The 7,398-nt window shown below is 37.2% G+C and overlaps 1 long non-coding RNA gene across 1 annotated transcript; it reads right to left on the bottom strand.

Annotated features, from left to right (window-relative positions):
- Positions 1–396: 396 nt before the first annotated feature.
- On the bottom strand, positions 397–6,686 carry LOC129365006 (uncharacterized). Its single transcript, XR_008606497.1, has 11 exons — positions 5,102–6,686; positions 4,888–5,015; positions 2,991–3,075; positions 2,647–2,776; positions 2,430–2,563; positions 2,163–2,299; positions 1,989–2,081; positions 1,552–1,886; positions 1,303–1,475; positions 1,086–1,208; positions 397–901 (listed from the first exon to the last, which is right to left on the bottom strand). It is a non-coding gene; the product is annotated as an uncharacterized LOC129365006 (long non-coding RNA).
- Positions 6,687–7,398: the final 712 nt, after the last annotated feature.

Genomic DNA, 7,398 nt, shown 5'->3' with positions numbered 1-7,398 from the left:
GACAAACAGAAGGGACGTCGAACCATCCATGCTGCAAATATATTCCCAATCGCAGATTATTCAATAAAATATTTAACACTTTTTCAGTGTTTATATAGTCCGCACTCATCAGGAGTTAAATTAACACTTTCAATATAGTTAAAATTTTAACACTTTATCAGAGTTACTTATTTAACTCACAAAACAGGGTTCATTTAATACTGTGGGATATACTGGATAACACTGATTCAGGAACAAAAATGTACCACTTTATTAGTGTTGATTTAACACTTTCAAGTGTTATTTATTCCAAAAGAAGTTACTTTAAGATTATGATTAATTATAATAATTATTAAGAAAAAAAACTTGACACAAGTACATACATTTTGAACACTTTATTTTTGCAGCTGTGTTTCCAACATTTTAAATTGTGGTACAATGATCAAACATTCATTAGAAACGCCATAAGAGTTTTGAGTATCAAAAGGCTTATAAAATTTAAGTTCAGGGATTTTTACTAAATGCCTTTCTTCACTTTGAACAATTCTGAAAGCATGATGATGATGATCAAATGCATCCGCTTGGATACAGTTTTTGACATATAAAACAGGTCAACATGGTTTAGCAGCCTTGCTCTCACGTCCCTAACTCTGGGCGATTCCTTCATTTTGCCCACGTCAATGTTATACACTGTTGTCTGCAGAAATGTATAGAAATTCATCATTGCAGCGTCATAAGAGACATTAAACACTAAATGTGCTTTCAATAGCTCATCAAATGCTCCAAGAGAACTGTTTGTCTGGCATGGGATGAGGCACTTATTCATGATGATGTAGAAGCTGTCAATCTTTCTTTTCTGACGCCCAACAGCAAGGAGGTATGGCTGCAGACCCCGGAGATCCTCCTCCAAACTGCAGTATGACTAAAATTAAAAAGATATACACCAAACATAAGAAACAAAACATACAGCTTTACGATACATGTGACATAAAAATTAATTTGAGTATGCCCAGACATCTTCAAAGCTGTCATTCAAACATCTGTATTTAAGCGTGTCTATAAAAGGAAATAGACAAATAATTTTGCATATTTTAAATTTCAATTACCTTATGAAAGACAACAAGTCTCTCAACTGCATCACTTGCACTGATTTTTGGAGACTTCCGTCTTCCTGGTTGCGGTGGAAGAAGATGTAAGAAGTAACAGCGAGGTAATTTCTTGGTCATAGTCTGAGGACAAATTTATAAAAGTTTTAGCTTTAACATCAGAACTTTATGAGTACTCTGAATAGTCAACTATCTTCAGATATATCTCGGTACTTACTAGATGTGTTAGCGAGGTCATCGCTTTGAAGACTTTTCGCTGACTGCACCAAACTTCTCAACTCAGGTGTAGAAGTGAAACGCTTAGCCTCCTTGATGACATTTGGTTTGAAGAACACATCCCACTTCTGCAGCAGTCTGGATGAGGTTTCTTCAACTGAAGTCTTGATCAATCTTTAATAACATGTAGAAATCAAACCATTATAACAATGTAAAAATCCACATTTAAAGACTTCAGTTGAACACTAACCAATCCTTTTGTGTCCAGGAACCCTGGGAACATTGTCAGGATATCATTTCTTCCACTGGCATCTTTAATAAGCTTGTGATGGTGCTCAAAAGTCTCTCTCATCTTCTCAAAGATCACAGACGTGTCTGTGGTGTGGTTAAGCAGAGATATGGCCTCCTGGCAGGCATTCCCATCAAGCTGTTTTTCAACAATCACAGTTCTCTGTATATTTGGGCCTCCATATGAAATGTAATTGGTGCTATTTGGTGGCACAAAATGGTCCTAAGCTCCCTTTGGACCATTTTAAGATGCCTTGAAATGTATCCAGTGCTGCTTGGTGCATCATAAAAGTGCTCCTAAAAAAAGAACAAAAATTAAATGCAAAATCATAGTTTTGAGTCACAAAATAAAAGAGCATGATTGATTGTAGAAAAAAAACAAAACAAAAAAAACATTACATAGCCTTTTTTGGTGTATGGATCCTTGAGGGATGGGAAAGTGTCACTATTCCAAAGCCATACTTCTCTCTGATTGCTTTAGTGGGGAGGTGCCTAACAGCAGATTTTAAATTGGTGATTAAACATTTTTTTCAATTATTATACATAAATTAAATAGTGTAAAAACAGACATACCCGTGTTCATCAATCATGTGAGCCACCAGTATGTTCACCATTTGTCTTCTTGTGGCATCAGTTAGGGTTTCTGTAGTTTCATACTCCTGCAGAATTTCTTCACCACCAGACTTGCTTTGTAGGACACCTTCAACCAGCTATAAAATGAACAATAAAAAAAGAAAGACAAAAAAAAAGGAAATATGCAATATGCAGATTACCAAAATATGACAAAACATGTCTGGGCATACAAAACAGAATTTAGAGGCAGACAAAAAATAGTGTTACATTTTTAGCAGACACTCAGTTATCAGGATTCTCAGTTTTTTGCTTCTTGCGTGGCATCTCATCCATTAGTATTGTTGATGTTGATGCATTTGAGTTGAAGCTAAAGTCAGAAGCAGATGACCATTCTGAGAACTCTGAAGAAAGAGACAATAGACATCAGTTACATTCTTTGGTAAAATCTGTATAACAGTTGATTTAATTTGCTTTGGTATCTCACCATCATAGCAGAAAACTGTCAGTACCTCCTTGTCTAAGGAGGTCCCTGAATATTTCTTTGTCAACTTCAGTATCTGTTGCATCTTTGAATGTAACTTTGGCATCAGGTGGCAGGCAAAATCGTTCAATGACTGAAAAAAACGAGGCAAGATTTAGAGCCTAATTCTGTAGTTAACTGGATTTTTAAAAATTAACAGTTACTTGATATTGATCATGTGATTAGTATAAAACATTAATGAAAATACAATTTTTACTTACCACAAATGTGTAAAATATGTGTAAAATAGACATACATTGAAAAGAATAATGCCCATGCCCCACACAGATGATAAATAAATAACAAACCTTTCTCATGATACTTCATGAGAAGTATCCTCCAACTTCACCAAACTTTAGATGGATCAGCATTTTATTTCAGCATGGGATAAACCTGGACAAAGCAAAATAAGGTAAAGGTCAAGAGTTCACCTCACTTTAACTCTGCTATTGGTGTCACGTGACTTCGGCTCGTTGACGCTCCACGGAAGCTAATAGTCGTTAGCTTACATTCACAAGGCCAAAATTATCATTTCAAACGGCAAAAACATAGAAGTATATTTTTTACGAGTGCATGGTCGTACAAAATATGATTTGTAAGAATTACCATTATAATAATATCAGGTGCAAGTGCTACTAGCTACCAGCTAACATGTTGTGTAAAACTGTTGCAAAATGGACATATTCAGCTGCTTTTCAATTTTGTGGAAATTAGTAGAAATAGTCGAATCACTCACTCTGTCAATGTAATAGTGCTGAAACTACTTAGTAAGTTAGGTACCTCCGTGTAGAACAGGAGATGAACAAAATGAAGCCGTGTTCAGATTGAAATCAAACTGAAGCTGAGGGGAGGAGCTTATTTATCTCCCAGCAGAGTTGATTCAACACCAAAGCAATCAACTCTGCGAAATAACTCCAACACCGGGCATCATTTAAATCGCTAAATGTTAAAAAAAAAAAAAAAAAAAAAAAAAAAAAACTTACTGAGTTGAAATTAACTCTGACATGTTTAACCCTAAAATTTTAACTCTCCAGTTTCTGCTGTGTGGTTCTCTTCTCCACTGGATAGCTGCACACTGAGCACTTTCTGGTAAATAAGGTTATTTTCTCCAAAGCACAATAGTTCTTTCTGATAATTCATAAACCAATTGGATATTTTCCATTTGCCTTTTCAAACTTAATGTTCAAGGTTTTACACAAACACACTTTATCATAAATGTCTGTAAATTATTAATCAAATAATCTAGAATAATTGATTTTACATAACCTCTTCTTTTCACAGAAGAGATTATTTTCTATTCTGTACTGCAACAACAGTTTAGGTTTGGCAAACAGAAAATAGTTTCGCAACAGGATTGAAACAGAAACACTTCGACGTGTCAAAGGCCATGTCTGCCCTCTAGCGGTTGGAAAGAAGAAGTGGCTGAAGTGGAAACGATCAAACTGCCTAATAATTGCGCATTATTGCGCAGTGGCGCTTGGTAGCACTGTTGTCTTGCAGATAAAAAGTTACTGTGTTTGAGTCCTAGCCTTGGGTCTTTCTGAATTAAGTTTTAATGTCTCCTTGTGCGTGTGCGTGTTTTCTAGACAGGTTAATTGGTCTCTCCAAACTGTGTTTAAGTGTGTGCGTTCTTGTTTGTCCTGTGTGTCTGTGTTGCCTTATGATGAATTGGCGACCCTCCCAGGGTGTAATGTTGGCAGAAGGAACAAGTATGCGGAATGTCACAGGAAAAAATAAAGAATAGCCTACTTCTTTAATTGCTACTGTTATCAGTATTATTATCAAAGAACAATTCTTTAAGTAAAGAATTAATTCTTTAATTAAAAGATTATTCTTTAATTAAAAATTAATTATTTCTTTAATTAAACAATTAATTGTTGAATTAGTTATTTAAAGAATTGATTCTTTAAATAATTAATTTAAACTTAAATAACAATAAGTATTGTTTTTTAAGCTTTTATCTGAAATAAAAGGATACAAGTTACAAAAAGACACAAGGCTAAATAAAAAGAGCTATAATGAATGGCAGAAAGTTGGGGAAAATAACAGGAAAAACAGGAGAATTTGATACTGGATAGTGAGAAGCTTTTATAATGGGATGAGAGACAAGCAGCTGAGTCTTTGTGAATGTTTATGACTGTTGTCTGTAAATAATGACTCTTTTGACTAAAAGTTGCTTATGAACACCCTTGCAAATAGTGTTACCTTATGTTGTGAATCTGGAGATGCGTCTTCAGCTTCTCCTCCAGGGGGCGTCGTGACACTGCAGGGGGGCGTGACTGGTGGTTCCTCCTGCACACCTGTGGCCACTTACTTCATCGGGAGGAGTACTTCTGGAGGATCACGCCAACACTCCAGTGTCAGAGTGTTGCTCGCCTATGGTAGAGCCTGTGCTAAGTTAACCTCAGACCAACCTGACCTGTTTCCTAACGGTTTTCCTGTCATCCGCCTTCAGGCCCTGTTTCCGTGTTCTCCTGGCAGTCTGTTCCACCTGGATTCCCGTTGGCCAGGAGATTCATCGAGACCGTGAGCTCTGATCCTCCGTGTGGCTCCTGAGAACCGCTCCTCCAATCCGCCCTCCTGCAACGCCGTCGCCTGCTCCTCTCCCTACAACCTCCGCTCCACAACATACCTCACATTTTGTTGTTGCAATAAATCTCACCGCATTTACGTCTCCCTCCTGAGTGTGTTCTGCGCATGTGGGTTCGCCGAACCAATCAAAACATGACAGAAACATTGCTAAAATAACACAGACTTGGGTTGTATAAATAACAGATTATATTTCAAATGAAATATAATCAAAAATGAAAACCCCCAAAAAGACCTCCAAGACCACCTGGTGGGGACCTGATAGAGTCTTCCATGTAGACAATGGTTGGATGACTGCTACAGTCATTAAAATCTGCCAGTGGTTAAAAAGTCGTATCAGGGTAACAATCTGCTCCTAGATTCGTCCAGAACGACTGATTATAAACTTGTTATAAGGTATTGTAGCACAGGCTACAATAACTTATAAGAAGCTACATTGATCCTTTATTTAAGATAATTTATATAGAGTCAATTCACTATACCAGCTGGTAAAAATGTATCTACCTAATTACCTATTAAAAACTTGATTTCTGAACAAAAGATGCTACATCCCTCAATGTTCAAATAGAACTGCAGAGTTTGCTTTCCCTCCAAACCCTGACCCTAAGACTTGCCAATGGAAATTTAACATTGGCCAGACGACCAAAGTGAACAATTTTAAGGAAAAAAACCAGAGCGCTTTCCTTATATGCCGATGACTTGCTTCTTTATATTTCTAAACCAGCCACTTCAGTTCCTATTGTACTTTCAACTCTTGATCATTTTAGCCTCATATCTGGCTATAAGCTAAACCTTGGTAAAAGTGAAATTTTTCCAATAAATTCGGTGGCTCGAAAATATTCACTTGTTTCTCTTCCCTTCATTGCCCTTGATGGTTTTACATACTTAGGGGTTAAGGTCAAGAGTGGATTCTGCGAACTTTTTAAATTTAACTTTGAACCATTGGTGGACAAGGTCAAACAGGACCTGGATAGATGGTCTTTGCTTCATTTATCCGTTTGCTGGGAGAATTAATACGATTAAAATGAACGTGCTTCCCAAATTTTCTTTTTTCTTTCAGTGTATCCCTGTTTTTATCCCGGTTTCTTTTTTTCAGTAAATTGGACCAAATTATTACTGGATTTATTTGGGGTCATAAACCCTCTTGAATTCGTAAGTCATATCTGAGGAGACCAAAAGGTGTGGGTGGAATGGCACTGCCGGACTTTATGTTTTATTATTGGGCATCCAATATTAGAATTCTTATTTACTGGTCAAAGGCAAAGGATTTGGATAGTGCCCCGGCTTGGTTGAAATTGGAACCCTCCTCCTGTATACAATCGTCTTTGTCTGCTTTAGTTTATGCTCCCAAACTGCTATCTGGTGCTGAAATTCCAAACAATAAAATGGTGAGAGACTTTGAAAATCTGGTTCCAGCTTCGCCGTTATTTTAAATTAAACTCTTTTTCTTTACAATTTCCTATCTTTAAGAACCCTTTATTTCGGCCCGCTATGATTGATAGTGCTTTCTCTGTTTGGTTCTCTCATGGTATCAAAAGCTTTAGTGACCTCTATGACCAGGGTACATTTGTTTCTTTTGACCAGCTTTCTATTAAGTTTGACCTTCCAAAGAGCCACTTTTTTCGTTACCTACAGGTCCGAAGTTATGTTAAGAAAAAAACTTCTCTTTTTCCATATAAGCCTCTTGCTTATGAGTTGGATAATCTTCTGTTACCCCCTTCACCGAAAAAGGGCATTGTATCATGTTTGTATGAGAGGCTGTGCTGTTTTCATGAATCCCCAATCCTTTCAATTAAAGCGGCATGGGAAGAGGACCTGGGTTTTTTGCTTCCAGATGACCTGTGGGATAATTCTTCATCGGTACATGGTTCGTCACTGTGTGCCAGACATGGACTAATCCAGTGTAAGATCCTGCATCGCACTCACTGGACTAAGGCCAGGCTCTCTAAAATATACTCAAACGTTAGTCCGGAATGCGACCGCTGTCATCAGACACCTGCCTCATTGATTCATAAGCTTTGGTCATGCCCATCATTAAAGCAGTATTGGACAAATATTTTTGCAGCTTTGTCTGAAGCAGTACACATGTCCATCCAGCCTGACCCACTAACTGCACTGTTTGGTGTA

Source organism: Poeciliopsis prolifica, unplaced genomic scaffold (assembly GCF_027474105.1).
Source record: "Poeciliopsis prolifica strain line A6 unplaced genomic scaffold, Auburn_PproV2 SCAFFOLD001, whole genome shotgun sequence".
Taxonomy (NCBI): domain Eukaryota; kingdom Metazoa; phylum Chordata; class Actinopteri; order Cyprinodontiformes; family Poeciliidae; genus Poeciliopsis; species Poeciliopsis prolifica.
The sequence above is the reverse complement of the archived record's forward strand: the minus strand, read 5'-3'. Positions and strand labels throughout refer to the sequence as shown.